This window comes from Delphinapterus leucas, chromosome 12 (assembly GCF_059928025.1).
Source record: "Delphinapterus leucas isolate spDelLeu-1000000601 "Yukka" chromosome 12, BTC_Dleu_Yukka2, whole genome shotgun sequence".
NCBI lineage: Eukaryota > Metazoa > Chordata > Mammalia > Artiodactyla > Monodontidae > Delphinapterus > Delphinapterus leucas.
In genome coordinates, this window is record NC_143140.1 from 53587353 (window position 1) to 53613416 (window position 26064).

Below are 26064 nucleotides of genomic sequence, written 5' to 3' on the forward strand. Positions count from 1 at the left end.
ATGGCAAGCAGCAATAGGAAAGAAAAGGACTCTGATCTCACCCCTGAATAATGGTGGCTAACCTAGCCATGGATAGAAAGCGTTGACATAAGCGAGCTTTAAAAATAAAGCAATGGCTCATCTTGCTAAAGGCACTCTGTTTGTCTCTACGCAGTTGAATATAAGAGGATTTAAGCAATCTATGAAAAACTTAGGTGTAGTGTTTATTCTGAGGCTGCTTGTATGTTTTTGAACTGTGCTTTGCAATCTAAACTACCAATTTCAGGTATCCAATAGATAAACAGGCAATTCAAAATTCAAACTAAATAATCCCAGGATTCAATGGATGGTGATTTTCTAATCTCCCTAAAAGAAATGATACAAAATGGAAACCTAAACAAATTAACTTGAGTTAAATGAAAAGTAATTTCAAAATAAATATATTTACCCAGCCAACTAATATTTTTTAATTGAATAAAACGTGAATTGGTATGTTAGCTGCTCAATATTTTTGTGTCATCTAACTGAGTTTGGTCTCATCACAGCTTATTTCACATTCCAATTTATGGTAATATTTTGGATACTAATACAAGGTGATTTAATCTTAAATTGATTTATATTGTAGTGGAAATCTATTTATAAGTAAAAATAGAGTGAAAGTCTCGAGGCATTTCCAAAGCGCCACAAGGTGCACGTTGTAACTCTGGATGGAAAGAATATCGGCTAGGAAGCAATCTGAGCTGTGAAACCAAATGATGTCATGATGAAAAGGCTCCAAGATTTTAAAAATATTGCTTACTGATAGGCAGCTCAACTTTCCATCTTGTGTCTGAGAGCCCCAGTGTGATGTCTGTGTTACAGTGCAAGTCCAGCCAACTTCACACCATGCAAAAACCACAATGAACATAGAGACTCAAATATCAGGCTGATTACTGGTTGCAGATGGAGCTTTCACACTGGCAAAACTAGAAGATTTTCCTTCCTTTGGTGAAGACAGATCAAGTTGGAAGATATTTCCCACTTCCAACCCTTAATGTCTTCCTTCTAGATATAAACTGCATGCTGGTAATGACAACTCACATGCTTATTATAGATTTCTATATGTTTATTAATAAAGAGTCAGCAAACCACTAGATGACATAAGCCATTGTGTCCTGCACCCTCCCACCTCTTTTATAACCGATGAGGCTGAAAAGAACAGTTAAGGAGGTTCTGGACAAGCCCAAGCCACTTTTTTGGCTCCTAGCCTGGAAAAACTCCTGACAGAAAGCTTGTCTGGTGCCCTTGACAGAGACCCACAAGATCTAGTAAAATGCCAAAGAGGAGACAGCATGACATCAAGAGGGAAACATGCTTAGGGCAAAAGGGCTAGACCCGGCCAAAGGCAAATTTGGGAAATTATTATTATTGGCTTGTTGGGTGTTTGCAATGCCAGTATGAAAACATGGACACTGCATTCTTTTGTTGATTTTTATTTGGCGGTTTCATACCAATTTAGGTCCTATTTCTAACAAGTGGGAAATAGAGTCTTGGTGGAAGGCTAGGGTTATCTGTAGGCTGGCCTCTTTCTTCTTTCAAGAATCCAAGCAATCATCAATCTATATATTGGTTGGGGTTTCACATCACCAAGGTCCCAGTCACTTCCAGCTTGCCCCTTCAGCTACATCACAGGAGATATTCTCAGGGCAAGACAAAGGGTTCACAAGCTCAAGGAAGAGGTCACTAAAATAGCTGGAGATCATCAAATATTTTATGTCCAACCTCAGCTCAGCAACCGTGCCCACCATCTCGATCTTTGTTGGAAGGTCCTCAGAAATTAGATTCCTCCATTGCTGCTCTCCTTTCCCACCCAGCTACAACATCCCACAGACTGGGCGGAGTCTGGAAGCATGATGTGCTAAGGGGGAAGTGAGGGAGGGAGGTTTGTCCAGAGCACTCAGCTGTTGGAAAACCTCTAAAGAGCCACTGGCAAGCAAGCATTTTAGAAAGCTCTGAGTTTCAGCAGAATGCAAGTTTGTGAGCAATCATCAAGAAATGTCAGCTCGTGGGCATGAAGAAAGAGTAGCAGATGGGTAGGGAAAGCCCTGAGCTTGGACCGAGACCTAAGATCTCTGGGGCCCACCTGCAAGATCTGCTTCAGGTTAAGCCTAATGGAACACATTAGAAACTGCATTTTACAGCTCGTTATTTTCTTCACTTTTACAGGGATGATAAGGAAACTGCTCAGATTTCTTGATTTGTTGAGGAAAGGAGCTAGAGGTGAACAACTTTAGGTTTCTGGTCTTACAAACCTGGGTGTGAATCTAGCCTTGGCCACTTACCAGCTGTGTGAATTTGGGCAAATTACTTAATCTCTCTGAGCCTCATTTTCTCATCTGCAAATAGGGAAAAGAATGCATACTGGGTAGTATTGTTATAATGGTGAATGGAAATAACATATGTGAGGCACCTAGCACAGGGCAGTCTATTTTTATCACATGGATTCACAATTATTGCTGGCAGCAAGTGGCCCATAGCATGGGGCCTATTGATTGAACAAATATTTATTTCCTAACTGCTATGGGCCAGGCATCCTTGAAAATAAGTTCTGGGGAAAAAAAAGAAAAAGAAAAGAAAACTAACATTAGTGCAAGGCCCCAAGAGAATTTCTGGCTCCATCTAAGAAATTTGGGAAATATTTGAGTGGAATAATCACATGGGTAGATAAGACACATCCATAAAATACACTGAAAAAGGCAGTGTGTGACCAAGTACCAAAACCAAACAATTTAAATGCTGAGTATTTATTCACTCTAGCACTCTAAATATATGACAAACTTTTAGCTCTCTTAGAACAGTATATATTAAATATTTTCCCAGGAGTCCTAACAATTTCTAATGTATATTATTTCAGGGATTAAAGAATATTCTCACATTATGTCAGAATGGTGATACTTCCATCTGAACTCCTATAATTCAGATTGAAGAATTGTCTCAAGCTTTGTTGCCAACATTTATGTTTATGTTTAAAAAGAGCAATGCCGATGGGCACATCAGTACCTGAAATCAGAGCCAGAAGTAACTGTACCCCAAAACACTTAAGTTCTCTGAGCCTCAGTTACTTTAGTTGTAAAATAAGGATAATAATGACCTCAACAACTTTGCTGTAAATAGTATACGTTAAAGTACACTGCAAATTAAGAACTGACTATAAAAATATAAGCTATTTTTTATACTGATTTAATTAGCTCATGTTTTCCTTCATGTTATCCATATTGAGCAAAAACAAACAAAGCTCACACATTTCCAAGTATTTATGTTGTCTAAAAAGATTTTACCAGAATCTCATACAAATCAGTTTAAATGCCATGGATTTAAGATTAAGTTTTATTTTATCTGAATAAAATCATAACCATTTTATGAACACTTCATGCCTAGAAATTAGCAGTCATTTGATTGAATAAATGAGTTACTATTTAGGTAAATTTTTCAACATTTTTGCCTTCTGGCTCCTCAATTAGATCTTTTTTTCCCCCAGAAATTAGCTTTGTCATTTAAATGGGCAGCCTAAGGATTTTCCAGAGTCCTCAGACAGCATTTTTCTTTTTTTTTAACCATCCACTGTGCATTTATTTTATAAGTATTCATTCAATGATATGTCTAATCTTATCTTACCTTTGGCTCATCCTTGTGTATTTGAAAATGCCTCTCTAAATATTTTGTTCATTATTCTTTTCTTCCTTTTTTGAAATCCCATTCCTTTTACTACTGAAGTGTCTTTTACACAGAAATGTATGACTTGTTGCTTTCAGTTCTCCACACATCAATTTTCATTTCCTTTTTTGTCACATTTTGGTGATCTCTTTGGCATCAGAAAATATATCAGTCAGCTATAGCTGTATAACAAAGCACCTCAAGACTCAATGGCTTAGAACAACAATCATCTATTATAGCTTATGCAATCTGTGGGTTGGCCAGAGATTGGCTGATCTAGGTGTGGCTTAGCTGGATGACTGCTGATTGCTGTGAGGCTTGCTCATACATCTACAGTCAGAGAGGGATCAGCTGATCTAGGCTTAGCTTCCTCACGTATCTCAGTATTGAATGGTGGCTCTGCTTTAAGCTGGGTTTGGCTGGTACATCTTGGCAAGGGCAATTCTTGTCCATGTGTCTCTTATTCTAATGCTAGGATCCACGGCCTAACCCAGATATGTTCTCGTGGTGATGGGAGGTGAAAGAGGACAGACAGAAACACATAAGACTTCTTGAGGCCTAGGTTCAGAACTGGCACACCACCACTTCTGTCCATTCTATTAGCCTCAACAGGCACATGCTAAACCCAAAGCCAAGGTGCAGAGAGAGACTCTCCTCCATAGTTAGAGGCCACTGAAAGTTACATGGCAAAGGGTGTAAGTACCAGAAGGAGTAAGGAATTGGGGCCAGTAGTACAATATAGCATGATTAGATCCCAGCAGATGTCAAGACAGCAGCATTTAACCTTCCTAGGTCATCAAAATAGTAAGCCTTTTGTTCCCAGTGGCCATTTTGTAACACCAGGTGAGAACAGGAGGAATGGCTGTAGACAATGTGTAGGATTTCATGGCCAGAGTAACACCTCTCGTCATGACCGACAGAACATTTACAGTAGAGATTATGGTGTTCTACACAGTTTTTTTTTTTCCCCATATAATCCTATCATTTAGAAAAAAAATTTGTTTTCAAGATTGAGTTCTAATTGCTTGTAGCTCATTTGCAATGAATCAGCTTTGGGTGACATTTGAGAGATAGCATCTTCTAAATGGCAAGTCACTGAGCTGACAAAGTTAGGATAAATGAGGCTGACCCTAGTTCCGAGTGAGCCCAAACATTAAATGTGGTGTGTATAGACAATCTTATCAGCATCACATAACTCTCTTTTATCAATACTGATGTTTCACTTCAGATGTCTGCTCCCTCTAATTACAGATCTACAACTTGTATCCTCAGTGTGGATGTATCCTAAGCAAATGAGACCCTGCAGTATTCAAACAATCAAAACCCTGATGAAAGTGAGTGCTTAGAAAAATTAAACAGTAAGAGCTCTAGAATGCTGTGGGTAGTTATGGCAGTATTGTTTTTTAAATTTAAGCATAATGGGCATGTCTCCTAATGAGATTTACAACATAAATAGGAAGCAACTTTAGGAATAAGAATAAATAGGAAAAAATAGGACATTTAAAATATATTAAAAATCACATTGATTTTTTATATAAATCATATATATTTCAGATATAAAGTAAGAACAATATAACAATTCAGTATAAAATATTATCATCTGTACCTAGGAGACGGTGAATAAAAGAGACCCTCTAAACAATTTCCCAAGATGTGCAGATGTGACATATCTGTCAGTCTCAAAGGGAAGTGTGATGGTGGCACTGCTCATAGACACTTAAAGCATCTGAAAGAGTCTGCCAAATGTGGCACTCTTTGGCAAAGGCAGGCCTCCATATTCCTTACCCAGAAAGGGCGAAGTGACTCCGTACCCATCAGCTAAAATAAATTCTGGCTTCCAGCCTGGAGTCCTACAAACCTATTCATCTTTTCCCTATTAGCTCTTAGCTTCAAGCAGTAGTGCTCAAGGCTCTCAAGGCAGACCAGCAGCATCAATTCACCTGGGACTTTGTTAGAAATACCAATTCTAGGGCCCCACCCCAGATCTCCTTAGTCAGAAACTCAGAAATGAGTTTCTTATGAGGGAGATGAGGGAGAAAGTAGTTGCTTTTTGAAAGGAATTCATGCTTCTAAAAGAACATTTTGGAAATGAGTGTTTGGAAATGTTTCCATACTGAGTAATTCGGTTGCTGAAAATTTTTTCATCAACTATAAAAAACAGATTAAAAGTCTTGCAACTGGAGACTTCCATTGGTCTTTGAACCAATTTTTTAAAAAATAATAAAAATACAATATCTTCCACTAACATATGCTGTTAGAAGTCAAGATAGTGAGGTGGAGAGTAAGGGAGCTTCTGGGATGCATTTAAGTTTTGCCTCTTGGTCTCCATATGGTGTCCACTTTGTGAAAACCGAGTACACTGTCCATTCATAATTAGTGCACTCTTCTGTACACATATAACAAACACATCCTTAAAAGTTTATGATACAAAAGAAAGAGAGCTTCTTATCCTATCTCTGAGCCTCCTTGGGTGGGACTGGAGATGAGCCGAGGATCAGGGTTGGGTAAGTGTAGAAAAGTCTCTTCAATACATTATCATGATCAGTGTTTGAATGTTTTTCCTGGCACCAAAATGTCATTCTCCATCCCTAATACCACGGATGCTGACGCTCTTGCTTCAACCTATGCTACCTACAAAGATTCTAGAGTTCTTACACTCTTACTCTGTGTCCCACCTTCCTGACCCTTCCCCCTCCCCCAGAATTCATGCATGAAGGCACAGGGGCAGACCAGAGGGTCAGAGAACACTCAGACGACAGCCGTGGGGCTGGCTGGGGTTACGTCTCCCTTCCAGGGCTGACCGCTGTCCCTGAACCAAACTGCTGTTCCCTGAAGTTTGCTTCCCTTTGGGTAACTTCTTCCTCCATTGCCAGCTCGATCTCTCAGTGAATGTCCTCCAGATATGCCCACACAAGCTCAGTATATGTTTATAATCTGTGCTCCCACAGTGAGCACAGATTAGTTGGGACCTGCTTCTACATAAGCAGTTGTGGCTACTGTCAAACTTCACTTACACGTACAGCTTTGCTCTTACTCATTCGTAACAGCGTTTTGGCTCCTCCGCTTACCAGTGTGTGACCTTGAGGACCTTTAGTAACTCCTCAGTGCCTCCATTTAACCATAAGTATATCAAGGCTAATAATAGAAACTACCTCACAGATACTGCATGAATACTGCCTAGTTCAGCAACTAGGACATGGTAAAGGAATCCATAGAAGCTAATCATTATTATTTCTTTGAAAAGAAAGAGGAAAGTGGGTTAGAAAAAAGGTTTCTCTTCTCCTTTTAATACTAATTCTCAAGCAAACAACAACAAAAGTCAAAAAAGTCACACAAATTTATCTTCATGAAACTTTATCTTCATTTAACCTTAAAGAACAAAATAGGGAAGTAAAAAGAGGAGAATCTCAAATGACTCATCTGAGAGAAGGAAGGGTAAATCTATTTCAGTATGCCTGTGGAAAAGGGGTAATGGGGTGGGTCACCGAGGAGGAGCAAGCTGATTTGCACGTGGTCCAGATCTTGCCATGGCTAATACCTTCCAATCATGTGTCCATCCATTTATCATCCCTGGCAGAACTTCCTGACATCCCATCCCCTAGGCAACATTGTCCTGCTCCCATCACATTGCCCCATTTTGTTTCCTCTAAAATACTGGCTACTGTCAGAATTGCATGGGAATTATTGGTTTATTTATTTCTTGTCCAGCCACTCTTTATTTTTTTTTCCATTATGGTTTAGTACAGGATATTGAATATAGTTCTCTGTGCTATACAGTAGGACCTTGTTGTTTATCCATCCTACATATACTAGTTTGCATCTGCTAATCCCAAACTCCCAATCCATCAGTCCCTTGCCCCCTGTCCCTGACCCTCTTTTAAATCCCTTAAACAAGGAGGCCATCAGACTAAGGTGGCTCTAATGCCATGGCAGCCTAGGTAAGCAAACCAAACTCTAAGCCTGTAAATGCCTCAAGATCACAAAATGGAAACCTAAGGACAACCAATCACAAACAGCCAACTAGGATTTAAGCTGTAGCCAATCAATCATTCCCTTGCTTTGCTTCTGCCTTTTCTCTATAAAAGTCTGTCCTGGAACTCCTGTTGGTGGAGTTTCCTAACCACTTTCAGTTTGGCACTGCCTAATTCAAATAGATTTTTGCTAAAAACAAAACAAACAAAAAAAAACTTAAAATTTTTAGTATGTCATAGTTTATCTTTTAACACTCTGCTATGATGTCATCTCAGTGAGAACAAGAAATATGGCAATTGTGTTCATTCTTCTATCTCCAGCACCACAACAGGACCTAGCACATAATAAGTGCTCAATAAATATTTGTTTATATTTAGATGTTTAAAGGCCCACACATGGCCTTCTATTACTTTTGAGTAATCTTTCAATGCAGAAAGATTTTTTTGTGTGACTGTAAGCTCAGTTTGAAAGATTGGCTTCATCCTCCATCAGACCACAGGCAATTGTGAGCATGTATTAAGAGGCACTTAAGAAACTAGACAGTATCTAGAAAAAGACAACAGGGACAATAAGACTTGAGAACTAGGTCATCTGAGAAATGATTGAAGGAGCAAAACTTCTCTTGATGCTGAAGAAAGGATTACTTTGGAAAGAACCATTTTCCAAAATTTAAAGATCCATAATTTAAAGGAGAAGTAGATTTATTACATGTACTTTCTGAGGGCAATACTGAGAAGTGGGGAAGCAAAATTCTACTCGACTGAAGAAACTGAAGAAAGTTAGAGTGGCTTATAAATTAGAGCTGTTTCCAAAAGTAGTTCCATAATTCAGATCAATCAACATTTATGAGCATCAAAACTGCCCAGAGTAATTGCTAATGGGCCCACTTGGAATATGGAACAAAATTATCAAATTGTCTACATTTTTAACTGTTTTATCTTAAAAGAGTGACTGTTTTAAGCTACCATAATTTCCCATGCTTGGCAATATAGAAACATGTTTGTTCGCCGTTGGTGAACTCTCTCATGGGTTGCTTATTTGATCTCCTCTTGGAACTCCTGTTTCCAACTTCACTACTTGTTTTCCATTTTTATCACCATCACCTCCTTTCACATTCCACCACAATGTTGTCTTCCCAGTTAGAACCCTTTGTTTCTCCCTTGGGCCACACTAGGAAGGCACCTCTCAGGTTGTATAAGATTCACAATCCTCTTTCTGTACCACCCCGTGGGCAACTGTCCTGTCTAGCTTGTTCTTGCTCTTAAATAGATAAATTTCAAGTCTTAAAAATTTTGCATAAATCAGAATAATGACAAAATATTATGAGTAGATCTTTACCATTTTAGAAACATATACAAAGGGTAATTATCATGCCTAAAAAGTTGATAAATAAGCAGTGGTCCTTTCTTCATGATACACCAAGAAAAGACCTAGATGTTATCTCCGAGGTGCTGTGAACCTAGAACTATTCAGTCATGGCTAAGGGAGAACTGCATACATACACAAATATATGAGGACGGAAGTTCAATTTTTTAAATGGTGCACACATAAATTACAAATTTGATCAACCAGTTAACTTTAAATATGCTACATTTAGGAATTTTTAATGCAATAACGTTTCATTACATTTGCCCAACTATATCTAGATTGTTCAAATGACTCATTCTTTCGTATTTCTTAGGCCAGACAAGGTGAGGTCCCCTCGTCTAAATTCCCCAGCTTGAAACACGTCTTCCTAACATTTATGTCACACCTAAACATTTGCTTAATATCTGTCTCCTCCACAACACTCTGAACTCCCTGAGTCTGGGTCAGTGTCTGTTTATTTGCCATTGACACCAAAGTCATATCCAGACCCAACACATTCCAGGCACTAAATAAATATTTGCTGAGTGAATGAAAAATTAAGTGTGATATAAGCATGGTATACGACATTACTTAAATCTAAAGTCTGCTTCTAACCAGCTGGCTATCAATGAGCAGATCATTAACCTCTCCAAGTCTCAGTATCCCAGCAGGAGCACACCTGTCCTGCTTCCCACGTCAGGTGGTCGTGACAGCCATAAAGGAAATATATGTGAAAACATAATAATCATAGATATTGTTATATAAACATGGCGTCCAAGGAGTGTGTCTGTCTTAGGCATCTTGCTTTGCCTTCACAAGTTGTGAGCAGTATAAATTTAATGAAGAGGAAAACTTGTTTACCTTCCGAAATGTACTACCCTAAAACTGCTTCTGTATTTAACCTGGTATTTTTTCCCCATAGTATTTCTAACTATTTGGCATAGAATATTTATTTGTTTATGGTCCGTCTCCCCCACCTAGAATGTTAGCTCCTGGAGGGGAGGTTTTGTTTGGTTCCCAGCTGTACCCTTGGTGCCTGCAACAGCGCCTGGCTGCATAGTGTGTTCTCAGTGAATACTGGTTGAATGAATGGGGAGAAATTTGAGAGGAGCATGGGGACCATGAAAGATGAGCAATCAAGTATACATAAGCTTTTCCTTGGTGGCCGCTGCTGCATTTTTAGACTGTGAGTTATGGCGTCGCTGAAGCCCAAGTTGATTCCTTGTTCCCAATGTGATTCCCATTTCAGTTGCTTTAGAACATTTTAAATCCTCAGTCACATAAGGCATCCTCTCACTCGGAGCATGACACTCCTGCAGAGAACGCAGAGCAGGTGTCTCTGCTCTCCTCTAACGTTTCTCTGCAACGCCTTTATAGCTCAGATACCAGTGGGAGCACTCAACCCTCCTCCAGGCGCTCACAACTCTGCAGGAGATGGTTTCTTACTCTTGCTAAGTCCCATCACCCAGCTGGGTGGCCAAAAAACAACACATTTGATCCACAAAAAGCAGTGGGTTTGGAATGTCTCCCATTACTGGGAGTCAAACACAAAATCAAATCAACTAAATCCTTCTGGAATTCCACAAGGCAGCAATTTCCCTAACTCCCAGCTCTATCACATTTGCTGTCTTTTATGGCTGCAGAATGTAAACTCTTTAACACCTCCTCCCATTCTGTCACTCAGTCCTTCAGTCCAACTCAAGGGGTGCCAAGGAGTGTGAAAAAGGAAAGAGAAATGAGCTGCATCATATTGAAATGAAATTGTAAAACAATTAATGAAAATGTTATGTTTATGATATAAACTTAAAGAACCTATTATGGATGGCTATATCATATGTCCTTAATTTAGTTTTATGCTCACTTTAGATTCTGATCATTCCTATAGGCTTGCCACATTACAGAATTAGGGTGTTTTAATTAGAGTCTAACTGCACATCAACATAAGTCAGATGGAAACTCCTTTTAGGAAACATCTTTAGCTTTTTAACGTTATATTTTTTCCTCTCTCATAGTCTGAAATTAAACCCTCCCTTCATCCTCACACCACCACACAACTCAGTTTTCTTAAATGTTTTCCTTATCCCGAGTTAGCAACTGTTGCAGTCAAAAGAAGTTTCTTTAAAGGGAAAGTGCTTTGCCCTGACCACAGCAGACAAAGTTATATTAAACTTGCAGCTGGCTTTCACCATGGCTGTGGTTTGGGCAAAAAGCCCTACACTACACTCTGCGGCTACTCACCCACCTTCCCTGCCTCTGCCTTCCTCTCTTCTTCCACGGGCAGAGGCTAGGGCTGCAATGTCAATGTCCATACACAGCAGTGAAGGGATGTGGATGAGTGGATGAATGGCAGCACCTCCAGGGTACCACCCACCAGTAGGAGGATGCAAGGCACATGTGAACACAGTGATGGATTTGCCAAATGAGTCAGTTCATTCAATTGCCACTTTGGTTATTTGAATTTAACTCAAATCTGGGTCTTTAACTGTGCTTAAACTATCTCAATATTATGATGTGATATAACACTGAAACAAAAGCAATGTGCATGCCAAACCACAGAAGTAGGGTTATGGAACATAAATCTATGGAAATCACAGCAAGTATTTGTCACTGGGGATGCAAGTGAACTTCATGTTTTCTTAGAAAGGCCCAAAAGATAGAAAACACAAACGAAACATTGATGTTGGACTTCACCAAAATTTAGAACTTTTTCTTTTCAAAAGGCACCATTAAAAAATAAAAAGGCAGGGCTTCCCTGGTGGCACAGTGGTTAAGAATCCACCTGCCAATGCAGGGGACACGGGATCGAGCCCTGGTCTGGGAAGATCCCACATGCTGCAGAGCAGCTAAGCCCGTGTGCCTCACAACTAAGCCTCACAACTACTGAGCCTGCGCTCTAGAGCCCGAGAGCCACGGCTACTGAGCCCGTGTGCCTAAAGCCCGTGCTCCACAACCACAACAAGAGAAGCCACCGCGATAAGAAGTCGGGGCACCGCAAAGAAGAGTAGCCCCCGCTCGCCGCAACTAGAGAAAGCCCGCGCACAGCAGCGAAGATACAATGCAGCCAAAAATAAATAAATAAATTTATTTAAAAATAAATAAATAAAAAGGCAAACCGTAGGATAGTAGGATGAGGATATATATATATATATATATATATATATATATATATATATATTTAGGGAACGCAATTTAACCCACTATGCTGGGTGGGGAGGATGTCCAACAACAGGTGAATGAATAACAAGTGCTATATCCATATGATGAAATTCCTACCTAGCAAACAACATGGAGGAATCTCAAAATTATGATGCCAAGCGAAAAAGGCTGGACCCAACAAAGTCTATACTATATGATTCTATTTATGTAAAATTCTAGAAAATGCAAACATATATAGTGACAGAAATCAGATCAATGCTTGCCTGGGTCTAGTGGCTGAGGGAGAGATAGCAAAGCATCATGAGGAATGTTTTGGATGTGCTGGAAATGCTCACCATCTAGACTGTGGTGATGGTTTCACGGGTGTACATGCTGTCAAAACACTTTAAACGTTCACTTTAATGTGTATACTTCATTAGTTGTAAATTATACCCCAATTTTTAAAAAAATAATTTGGGCTGCTTTTCAAATGAATGAGTTTAATTTTATCTGTAGGTAATTCAATTAAATGCAGGGTCATAACTATAGATTTAACTAATCAAGAAATGGAGACAAAGACACCAGCATTCTTCGATATATTTCTAATTTATAGTGTCAAGCCAAAAGATGCTAAATAGATCAGGATAACCAGTGTAGGTTATGAGAAACAGCATGTCTTCAGGATGCTATACAGGTATGACTGCTAGCACCAGAATTAATTCAGAAATATCTTTAGACACTTAAAATGCCAAAGATCTAGGTTCAAACTGAAATTCTGGATAATGAATAAATATCTACTAGGTATGAATTTTCAAGTTACAAAAGTTCAGTGTATCAAAATTCAATTTTCCTTCTTTTTTATTAACTGGAATCAATTTAGCTCTTGAGCTCTCATGTCCACTGAAGGTAGAAGACTCAAAGTGGACAATGCAAGGTAAGCCATTCTCTTCCAGTATAAAACTCTGCCTCTTGTGTATTATCTGGGCACCCAGGTAGGGTCTACGACTCCACTGCTCTCCTCCATCTATACTAACCTCTACAGGACAGCTTACCTCAGCTTATCTGGTCCCTCTTGTCACATACTGGTGTCCATCACTGATGTTCCTCGTCTCACCAACTTCTACTCACAGGGGTCCCAGGCACTGGGTCTCCTTCATTCATACACATCTCTACTATAGCAACCCTGTCCATGGCCCTCTCTATTTAAAAGCTCCACCACACCACTCTGATGTAGAGGACACTAAGGATCCTCTCAGGCCCATCTACCTCACTCACTGATAATCCACTGCTCAAATGCTCTGTTGGATGAGGATCAGCTCCCTTAGTCTTTCCATCTTCCAGGCCATACCTTGGAAGCTTTGCAATGGTCCTGTCTGTGTAAGGATTCCCCTCAACCTATCCAGGGTGTTCGTTGCCCAGTCAACCCCCAGGGTTTCAGAGCTGGAAGGGTGAGGATGCTGGGCATTTCTCAAAGACAGACTGCAAATTGGTTACATCCTCTCCAAATCTCCTCCTTGCCATGAGTTGGTTTTCATTTCTTTTGGGGTTCATGGTATATTCTTCTCATAGTGTATTATTTAGAGATAAACTCCATGGCTTCTTCATTCAGTTTTTGGCATTGATCTTTCAAGCCAAATTACTTAAAATTCTAATCCAGCCCTTATATCCAAGTCATCAGGAAATCCTATTGGCTCTGAGGCCTTTCACAATGTATTCAGAATCCAACAACTTCATATTGTCTCTTCTACTGCCACTCTACTCCAAGCCATTATCACTTCTCACCAGCACTACTGCAATAGTCTCTGTCATAGACTGAATATTTGTGTCCCCCCAAAATTCATGTGTTGAAACCTCATCTCCAACGTGGTGGTATTAGGATGTGGGACCTTTGGGATGATTAAATCATGAAGGTGGAGCCCTCATCCATGGGATTAGTTGCCTTTATAAAACAGACCCAAAGAGCTCCCTCCTCTCTCCCACCTTCCATCATGTGAGAACACAGCACAAAGATGTTGTCTCTGAACCAGTAAGCAGGCCCTCAGCAGGCACTGAATCCTCTGGTGCCTTCATCTTGGACTTCCAGCCTCCAGAACTGTGAGAAATAAATTTCTGCTGTTTTTAAGCTACCCAATTGACGGTATTCTGTTACGGCAGCTCAAATGGACTAAGTTTCCTATCTGAACTCCTTGCTTCTACTCTTATTTTCTCATAGTCTGTTCTACACAAAGAAGCTGGAGTAATCTGCCTAAAACATGTCAGGTTCTGACACACTGTTCTAACCTGGCACCTGCTCTTTATTTCACTCAATAAAAGCTGAAGGCCTTACCATGGCCTCCAAGGCCTCACATGACCTTAACCCCATTAACCCTGCCCTTCCTAACTCCAGCCCCACTGGCCTTCCTGATGCTCCCTGAACACGCCAGCCATGCACGTTATGCCTTATGGCCTTTGCTTTAACTGTTCTCTCTTCCTGGAATGTTCTGCTCCCAAAAATCTCCTCAATAACTCCCTCAACACCTTCCCATCTCTGCTCAAGTCCCACTTTCTCCATGCTGCCTACTCTGAATACTTCAATTAATGCTACAACCTTGCCCCTGCCACTGCCCCACCAAATGAATTGCCCATCCTCTTTTTTTTTCTCTTAACATCATGTTTATCACCTGTTGTCTCAGGTAGTTTCCTTGGACTGCAGATTCCCAGATGTTGATAAGAGGGCAGGATGTTCATTAGGGAGTAGCTGGGACCAGGCATCCGTGAAAGTGAGGCCAGGGAAGCAGGGCTGGGCAGAGAGGGCAAAGGTTGAACTGTAATGCTGTCCCAATGAAGGCCTCAGCTGACCTTCTGGGATTTCTGGAGCTGGGAAGTTCTGAGTTGGGATGAAAGGGTTGGGCCTTTGTACCTGGACGTGGGCTGCCCCTGGAAAGAGACCTAACCTTGGGTGAGTTTTCTTTACAGGCACTCCCAAAGAGAGGACTGACAGCTGAAGGTCAACTCCTATCAGCAGCCAAGAGAAGTAAATGCTTCATTCCAGAAGAAGTTTTCCAGTGGAACATTACAGTATCCACAATGCCTCCTAATAGTTTGCTTATATACTATTGTATTTCTTGTCTTCTACTTTGGGCTAGAATACAAGTGCTATGAGAGTAGGGTATTTTGTTTATTAATATTTACAGCACCCAGCACATAGTAAGTACTCAAGGAATATTTTTAAATGAATTCCAAAATAACCTTATCTAGGGGCCAACTGACTCCTCCACTTGAAAGCTGTATCTTTCAAGCATATTGGCTCTGGTATAAATTTAGAAAAGTTTACTTAATCGCTCAAAAGCCAAAAATTTGACTTTTTGTTGCCTTTAGGGATTCCCTCTCTGGAACCAATGATGCTTAATATTTGTCTATTTTTAGTGGTGGAAGGGCTACGAGGTTTTGTTTGTTTGTTTGTTTTTAAAGAAAAAGGCATTTCTAAAAAGGAAAAGTAAACATCAAGCAACATTTCAAACTAATATGCTAGCATAAAGGAGAAGAAAATAATAAGAATGTAATTGTGTGGATACACATATGCTATTATCAAGTCAATATTTAAGGTATGGTTTTCCCCCCTCCCCCAAAGTTGTTATTAAATAAATGGTGTAATGAATGATTATACAAGTAGGAGAACTATGGAATAATGGTATGGAATTTCCTGCCGATGTTCTCAATTCATATTATATTTCAAAGGTTCTGAAAGGTCTTGCAGTAAAGGAACCTGATTAACCATATTTGATCCGTTTAACTTAGTTTGCCAACTTTCCTGTACACAGAATCTCTTAGAATTTATTGTTCTAAGGAACACACTTTGAAAAGTGATGTCTTGGACTACTAACCCTAAAGCCACACAGTTGAAAAGCTAACATAAATAAAATCCGGTACATAAAAAACTCCACTTACATTATCTTGCCAATGATATTATCCCTCCTTTTCTCCTTTTCTCTTACCATCACATAGGATATCTTCTTTATAACATTATTTCTCCCAAGATCATATTAGATATTCCTAAATAAATGGAAAAATATTAGAAGCTCTAGAGTCTAATTACATGCTATTGGTTGTTGTACAACCCTCGGAAAACCAGTGATCATTACAAAGATGAGTTGGAATCTATCAATGAAGGTTATTAAGATCGGCCAAGTAATGACATTTTATTATGATTAGCGTGGCAGATGCTGTTGCCTACCCCATGTGTTTTTCTGCTTTCTTCTTTGCTAACACAGCTCCAACTCTGCTACTGAGGCAACTTTCTCAGTTTAATATTCACTTGCTTCATATTCCATAAAGTCAGGAGTAGTCTCACATGACACAGACTTTAAGTCTACAAGGGATTTCAGGGAAATCTTTTGCTTTTCTAATATCTGGGGGCAGACTCTCTTAAAGTTGATATCCTCCCTCCCTTCTTCCTGACTTTAATGTGACAGGATGTCTGGTGCTGCAGCAGCCATTTTCATTCCATGAGGAATCAAGTAGGAAGACAAAGGGCAATGTACTGAGGATAGCAGAATGGAAAGAGAGGAAAAAGTCTGGCTCTTTAATAACATCACTGAGAAGCTGATTGTATACCTGCACCATTAACTTCAAGAATCCTTCATACCACAGCAAAAAAAATCTCTATTAAGTGTTATGTTACTAGTATCCAAACATGGTCCAAACTGACGTAACATGAAGCTTCTACCATCTAGAAAGAAAATATCAGAAAAAAATGTATTCAAGAAAATAGAATAAAGGAAAACCTATCCTAAGTTCCTTTCATTTATGCCTATGTTTGTAGTAGCCCAACAGATGTGACATAAGAAAATCTACGTACCTGGACCTAGATTCCAGTATAGCTACTTCACAGAATATAAACAGGTACTCAGTGATATACACACATATGCATAGTGCTCTTGTATAATGCATGGCCTCACCATCTGTAGTTTTGCAGACACATGTATGCTATAGTCTCCTTATTTTGTAAAATGCTAAGCTTCTAGGTGAAAAAGTTTTTTAACATCTTTATTGGAATATAATTGATTTACAATGGTGTGTTAGTTTCTGCTATATAAGAAAGTGAATCAGCTATACATATACAAATATCCCCACATCTCCTCCCTCTTGCATCTCCCTCTCACTCTCCCTATCCAACCCCTCTAGGTGGTCACAAAGCACACAGCTGGTCTCCCTGTGCTATGTGGCTTCTTCCAACTAGCTATCTATTTTACATTTGGTAGTGTATATATGTCCATGCCACTCTCTCACTTTGTCCCAGCTTACCCATCCCCCTCCCTGGGTCCTCAAGTCCATTCTCTACATCTCCATCTTTATTCCTGCCCTGTCCCTAGGTTCCTCAGAAACATTTTTTTTTGATTCCATATATATGTGTTAGTGTACAGTATTTGGTTTTCTCTTTCTGACTTACTTCACTCTGTTTGACAGACTCTAGGTCCATCCACCTCACTACAAATAACTCAAGTTCTTTTTATGGCTGAGTAATATTCCATTGTATATATGTGCCACCTCTTCTTTATCCATTCATCTGTCAATGGACACTTATGTTGCTTCCGTGTCCTGGCTATTGGAAATAGAGCTGCAATGAACATTGTGGTACATGACTCTTTTTGAATTATGGTTTTCTCAGGGTATATGCCCAGTAGTGGGATTGCTGGGTCGTATGGTAGTTCTATTTTTAGTTTTTTAAGGAACCTCCATACTGTTCTCCATAGTGGCTGTATCAATCTACATTCCACCAACAGTACAAGAGGGTTCCCTTTTCTCCACACCCTCTCCAGCATTTATTTTATTTATTTATTTATTTTGTGGTACACAGGCCTCTCAATGTTGTGGCCTCTCCCGTTGCAGATCACAGGCTCCGGACGGGCAGGCTCAGCGGCCACGGCTCACGGGCCCAGCCACTCCACGGCATGTGGGATCCTCCCGGACCGGGGCATGAACCTGCGTCCCCTGCATCGGCAGGCGGACTCTCAACCGCTGCGCCACCAGGGAAGCCTCCAGCATTTGTTTGTAGATTTTTTGATGATGGCCATTCTGACCAGTGTGAGGTGATACCTCATTGTAGCTTTGATTTGCATTTCTCTGATTAGTGATGTTGAGCATCCATTCATGTGTTTGTTGGCAATCTGTATATCTTCTTTGGAGAAATGTCTATTTAGGTCTTCTGCCCATTTTTGGATTGGGTTGTTTGTTTTTTTGATATTGAGCTGCAGGAGCTGCTGGTAAATTTTGGAGGTTAATCTTTTGTCAGTTGCTTCATTTGCAAATATTTTCTCCCATTCTGAGGATTGTCTTTTCGTCTTGTTTATGGTTTCCTTTGCTGTTCAAAATCTTTTAAGTTTCATTAGGTCACATTTGTTTATTTTTGTTTTTATTTCCAGTTCTCTAGGAGGTGGGTCAAAAAGGATCTCGCTGTGATTTATGTCATGAGTGTTCTGCCTACGTTTTCCTCTAAGAGTTTTAAAGTGTCTGGCCTTACATTTAGGTCTTTAATCCATTTTAGTTTATTTTTGTGTATGGTGTTAGGGAGTGTTCTAATTTCATTCTTTGACATGTAGCTGTCCAGTTTTCCCAGCACCACTTATTGAAGAGGCTGTCTTTTCTCCATTGTATATTCTTGCCTCCTTTATCAAAGATAAGGTGACCATATGTGCGTGGGTATATCTCTGGGCTTTCTCTCCTTTTCCTGTGATCTATATTTCTGTTTTTGTGCCAGTACCATACAACTTAATTACTGTAGCTTTGTAGTATAGTCTGAATTCAGGGAGCCTGATTCCTCCAGCTCCGTTTTTCTTTCTCAAGATTGCTTTGGCTATTCTGGGTCTTCTGTATTTCCATATGAATTGTGAAATTTTTTGTTCTAGTTCTGTGAAAAATGCTATTGGTAGTTTGATAGGGATTGCATTGAATCTGTAGATTGCTTTGGGTAGTATAGTCATTTTCACAATGTGGATTCTTCCAGTCCAAGAACATGGTATATCTCTCCATCTGTTTGTATCATCTTTAATTTCTTTCATCAGTGTCTTACAGTTTTCTGCATACAGGTCTTTTGTCTCCTTAGGTAGGTTTATTCCTAGGTATTTTACTCCTTTTGTTGCAATGGTAAATGGAAGTGTTTCCTTAATTTCTCTTTCATGTTTTTCATCATTAGTGTATAGGAATGCAAGAGATTTCTGTGCATTAACTTTGTATCCTGCTACTTTACCAGATTTGTTGATTAGCTCTAGTAGTTTTCTGGTAGCATTTTTAGGATTCTCTATGTATAGTATTATGTCATCTGAAAACAGTGACAGCTTTACTTCTTTTTTTCCGATTTGGATTCCTTTTATTTCTTCTTCTTCTCTGATTGCTGTGGCTAAAACTTCCAAAACTATGTTGAATAATAGTGGTGAGAGTGGACAACCGTCTCTTGTTCCTGATCTTAGAGGAAATGGTTTCAATTTTTCACCATTGAGACTGATGTTGTCTGTGGGTTTGTCATATATGGCCTTTATTACGTTAAGGTAAGTTCCCTCTATGCCTACTTTCTGGGGGGTTTTATAATAAGTGGGTGTTGAATTTTGTCAAAAGCTTTTTTGCAGCTATTGAGATGATCATATGGTTTTTCTCCTTCAATTTGTTAAAATGGTGTATCACATTGATTGATTTGCGTATATTGAAGAATCCTTGCATTGTTGGGATAAACCCCACTTGATCATGGTGTATGATCCTTTTAATGTGCTGTTGGATTCTGTTTGCTAGTATTTTGTTGAGGACTTTTGCATCTATCTTCATCAGTGATATTGGCCTGTAGGTTTCTTTCTTTGTGACATCCCTGTCTGGTTTTGGTATCAGGGTGATGGTGGCCTCATAGAATTAGTTTGGGAGTGTTCCTCCCTCTGCTATATTTTGGAAGAGTTTGAGAAGGATAGGTGTTAGCTCTCCTCTAAATGTTTGATAGAATTTGTCTGTGAAGCCATCTGGTCCTAGGCTTTTGTTGTTGGAAGATTTTTAATCACAGTTTCAATTTCAGTGCTTGAGATTGGTCTGTTCATATTTTCTATTTCTTCCTGGTTCAGTCTCCGAAGGTTGTGCTTATTTTAAGAATTTGTCCATTTCTTCGCAATTGTCCATTTTACTGGCATATAGTTGCTTGCAATAATCTCTCATGATCCTTTGTATTTCTGCAGTGTTAGTTGTTACTTCTCCTTTTTCATTTCTAATTCTATTGATTTGAATCTTCCCCCTTTTTTTCTTGATGAGTCTGGTTAATGGTTTATCAATTTTGTTTATCTTCTCAAAGAACCAGCTTTTAGTTTTATTGATCTTTGCTATTGTTTCTTTCATTTCTTTTTCATTTACTTCTGATCTGTTCTTTATGATTTCTTTCCTTCTGCTAACTTTGGGGTTTTTTTCTTCTTCTTTCTCTAATTTCTTTAGGTGTAAGCTTAGGTTGTTTATTTGAGATGTTTCTTGTTTCTTGAGGTAGGATTGGATTGCTATAAAGTTCCCTCTTAGAACTGCTTTTGCTGCTTCCCATAGGTTTAGTGTGGTCGTGTTTTCATTGTCACTTGTTTCTAGGTATTTTCTGATTTCCTCTTTGATTTCTTCAGTAATCTCTTGGTTATCTAGTAGCGTATTGTTTAGCCTCCATGTGTTTGTATTTTTACAGATATTTTCCTGTAATTGATATCTGGTCTCAGAGTGTTGTGGTTGGAAAAGATACTTGATATGATTTCAATTTTCTTAAATTTACCAAGGCTTGAGTTTTGACTCAAGATATGATCTGTCCTGGAGAATGTTCCATGAGCACTTGAGAAGAAGGTGTATTCTGTTGTTTTTGGATGGAATGTCCTATAAATATCAATTAAGTCCATCTTGTTTAATGTATCATTTAAAGCTTGTGTTTCCTTATTTATTTTCAGTTTGGATGATCTGTCCATTGGTGAAAGTGGGTACCCTACTATGATTGTATTACTGTCAATTTCCCCTTTTATGGCTGTTAGTAATTGCCTTATGTATCGAGGTGCTTCTGTGTTGGGTGCATAAATATTTACAATTGTTATATCTTCTTCTTGGATTGATCCCTTGAGCATTATGTAGTGTCCTTCTTTGTCTCTTGTAATAGTCTTTATTTTAAAGTCTACATTATCTGTTATGAGAATTGCTACTCCAGCTTTCTTTTGATTTCCATTTGCATGGAATATCTTTTTCCATCCCCTCACTTTCAGTCTGTATATGTCCCTAGGTCTGAAGTGGGTCTCTTGTAGATAGCATATATACGGGTCTTGTTTTGTATCCATTCAGACAGTCTATGTCTTTTGGTTGGAGCATTTAATCCATTTACATTTAAGGTAGTTATCAATATGTATGTTCTTATTACCATTTTCTTAACTGTTTTGGGTTTGTTATTATAGGTCTTTTCCTTCTCTTGTGTTTCCTGCCTAGAGAAGTTCCTTTATCATTTGTTGTAAAGCTGGTTTGGTGGTGCTGAATTCTCTTAGCTTTTGCTTGTCTGTAAAGGTTTTAATTTCTCTGTTGAATCTGAATGAGATCCTTGATGGGTAGAGTACTCTTGGTTGTAGGTTTTTCCCGTTCATCCCTTTAAATATGTCATGTCACTCCCTTCTGGCTTGCAGAATTTCTGCTGAAAGATCAGCTGTTAACCTTATGGGGATTCCCTTTTATATTATTTGTTGTTTTTCCCTTGCTGCTTCTAACATTTTTTCTTTGTATTTAATTTTTGATAGTCTGATTAATATGTGTCTTGGTGTGTTTCTCCTTGGATTTATCCTGTATGGGACTCTCTGTGCTTCCTGGACTTGGCTATTTCTTTTTCCATATTAGGGAAGTAGCATAACAACCATGGAAATAGTTTTCTTTCAAGGTATGTACAATCATGTATACATGATGAAAGCAAAATAAAAAACTGACCTAAAAGAATGATTGTTCTACAATAGCAAAGGCTAAGAGAAAGACAAAAGGCCCAGACCACCCAGACAGGACAGATTTCCTCAAACAAATGCACATCTGAATACAATCCAACGTTTTTATCCCATTTGTTATGGCTTCAACTTCTGCCTCACTATCTGCACTTTCACATTCACACCATTCCCATCAGATTTCTTAAGAATGGATTTCCTTTGTATTGTAGAGCACTGGTGATTTAAATCACTTGGTCATAGTTATAGTTTCCTGGGATTAAAGAACATGCTTGACATGGAGGCCCGACAGCATCTCAGGTCAACCACCAATGGACTGAAATGTCTTCCTGTGTCTCAGATGCCTCTCTCTAGAGATCTGGGTAACTGGCAGTCAAGGAGCCCTGGGTGATATTCAGCTCCTTACTCAGAAGCAAAGTCATGTATATATCAATACAATGCTAATTGGATTTGTTCATCCTTATTGTGTGCTCATGGTCCACGAAGTCTTTTCCAAATTGCAACTAGACACTTTACACAAAGTCATTTTGTAATATTGAGGTTACATCTTTTTAACAGTGGTGCCTATACTAGGTTGAAGTCAATTTACCCCAATATTCCAGGACCCCCAAAAGCCCCTTGATCCAAAGAGGCTGCTCAATTTCAATCTAAACAAACAGGAGGATGACTAATAGAGTTACACTCTACATGTCCACAAAGAAATAATAGATTTACATGAAGGTTTACTTTTTATAAGTCCCATTTTACTTTCATGAGTAAAAACTTGTTTTCTGGAGATGCTGGAGGCTCAGATTTCACCACCCTTTCTTTCTCCATTAGTTACACTTACCAGGCAGGTGGGCTGTGTCACCTATTAAAATGGACTATCCAAATTCTTCCCCCAATGTCAGCATTTTTTAGATGAATGTTGCAATTGTATCAACTGTGTTTTATTTAACTGCATAATGGTTTTTTCCGCAGCTGGGTTTTCCTAATTCAGAGTGTGAGAATGACAGAAATGATTTTACAGAGTATAGAAATGTTCCTGTAAATTTACTGATCTCCATAGTTATAACATATTGTCATCTTCATATTGTCAAGCAGACCAAATTTGCCAGCTTAATACCAATAATAATACTAAATTGTGCTTCACATATTTATCTCCTTCTTTAAAAATCTTGTTACATTCTGCGAAGAAGAAAACCTGCTTTCATCATACTCTTGTCGTTAAAAGACTCTCAGAAATGCAAATCACAATCTTTCCCCAAAATATTTTGAGAGAGTGTTTAATGTTTTATTTTAATGGTTTGACTACACTGGAAATTTTAAGGAGTGGTTTCTTTTTGTGTTCACCAGAGCAGAATGGGAAGTGCACTGCTCTCCTGACATCTAGAGAGCAACTGGCCTGGACAACTTATGGATTAACCAGTTAAGCTTGCAGTTGCTGCTCTGCCGTGGTGTTTTCTTTTTTTTTTTTTTAAAGACCCAGGAAGTACTGACATCATTGTAGAAGTATAGAATTTAATTTCACCAATAAATCAAATTGGGCTCAAGCTGTTAGTAACACTGTCACATTTACAGAGTCAGGCAGAGGCTAAATGACTCAATGAACTGATAACAAGATATAAAGCTTTTCCCCTCCAAGTCCCTGTTTTTGGGGGGTTTTTTAAATAAATTTTATTTTATTTATTTATTTTCATTTTTTGGCTGCATTGGGTCTTTGTTGCTGTGAACGGGCTTTCTCTAGTTGCAGTGAGTGGGGGCTACACTTTGTCACTGTGCACGGGCTTCTCATTACGGTGGCTTCTCTTTGTTGCGGAGCATAGGCACGCAGGCTTCAGTAGTTGTGGCACGGGGGCTCAGTAGTTGTGGCTCACGGGCTGTAGAGCACAGGCTCAGTAGTTGTGGCGCACAGGCTTAGTTGCTCCACAGCATGTGGGATCTTCCCGGACCAGGGCTCAAACCCGTGTCCCCTGCACTGGCAGGTGGATTCTTAACGACTGTACCACCAGGGAAGTCCCCAAGTCCCTGGTTTTAATCAGGCCAAGCCCAGCACAGAAGCGACCAAAGCTGCACATGCTGCTGACCAAGACCCTGCACACCCAGTGCCAGGGTCATTTTCAGAATCAGCCTGATTAGAATCCACATGGAGACAGCATAGACAAGTGTTGGGTTTTCACAAACAAGAAAAGGGCCAAAGAGATAGTCAAAGGGCCAGGGGATAGAGGTTTTGAAGGAAAAAGAAAGTTTTTATATGCCTACCATATGGCATGGCAGAAAGAATGGCTATCCCCACACAGAAAGCCTGACTTTGTTTCTTCTTTGATACTAAGAATTGGTGATGAATGTCTAGACAGAGGTATTATCAGGTGTGATGGTTAATTTTATGTGTCAACTTGGGTAGGCCATGGTACTCAGATATTTGGTCAAACATTATTTTAGATGTTACTTTGAAGGTTTGTTTTTTCAATGACATTGACATTTAAATCGGTAGATGTTGAGTAAAACAGTTTACTCTTTGTAATGTGGGTGGGCCTTATCCAATCAGTTAAAGGCCTTCTAGAAAAAGACTGATCTTTCCCAGAAGAAGAGGGAATTCTGCCAGGAGGCAGCCTTTGCACCACAAAATCTACTCTCCCCTAGGTCTCCAGCCTGCTGGTCTACCCAGCAGATTTTATACTTGCCAGCCTCCACAATCACATGAGCCAATTCCCTAAAATAAATCCCTATCTATCTATCTATCTATTTTCTGTTGGTTCTGTTTCTCTGGAGAAGCCTGACTAACACTTTTCCTCTCTTGGCCTCTTCTTTACTTGCTCAGACCCCACCTCATTTTGTTTGACAGAAAACACAGAACTATTAAAGATGTTTGAGATGAAAAAATCATATGACAAGAGTGGTACTTCAGTAAGCTAACTCAGACAGCAATACAGAAGATGGACTAGAAAAAGACAGATTGAAACAGTTAGAACAATAATGCCTGTGGGCCATTCCATCCAATATGATAACCACTAGCCATATGTAGCTATTTAAATTAAATTTTGAATTAATTAAAATGACATAAAATTAAACTATCAGTCCTTAGTTGCACTGGTCAACATTTCAAGTATTCGGCCACACAGAGGAAGTAGCTACCACATTGGAAGGTGTAGATTATAGAACGTTCCTATAACTGCAACAAGTTGTATTGGAGGGTTGTCATAGAGCAAACTCAGGTGGGCCTCCACTCTGCCTATAACAGAAACAAGAGAAAGCAATTTGCATTGGGTGGGCAATAAGTGCTCAGTCATGTCCTGTTTGCTTTACATGTCTTACCTTGGGTTATCATGAACTGTACTCAGTACTGTAGAGTAAACAGTGTTGTCCACATGTCTACAGATGAGGAAACTGAAGTTCAGCAAAGTGTCTTGCTCAAGGACAACAACCAGACAGTGACGGTGCTGAGATAAAAGTCATGGCAATTTTAACTCCCAAACCTCCCATAGACATAGACAACTATCCTCACCACACCTGGAAAGAGAATGTTTTTAAATGATGACAGAATGTTACACCAACTTTCCAGCTGGAATTCCAAAGCCGTTACTCACCACTTCTGGGCTTTCTCTCTAGCACCTATCTTTCTGCCTCCCAAACCTACAGCACAAAGAGCATTCCACAATCCCCTGACATTTGGAATCCTGAATGTTCCTTCTCTGACTACAATTTGCTACCCTGCGTTTTTTTCTGTTTCCCCAAACCTACTGTATTGTCGTCTTAGTCTGTTAGGACTGTTATAACAAAATACCACAGACTGGGTGGCTTTTGCTCACAGTTCTGGAGGCTGGAAAGTCCATGATCAAGACACCAGCATGGTGGTGTTCTGGTTCATACAGGTGCCTTCTCACTGTGTTCTCACATGGTTGAAGCGGCTAGTGATCTCTCTCTGGACCCTCTTTTATAAGGCACTAATTACATTCATTGAGGGCTCCACTCTCATGACTTAAGCACCTCCCAAAGACCTTGCCTCCTAATACCATCA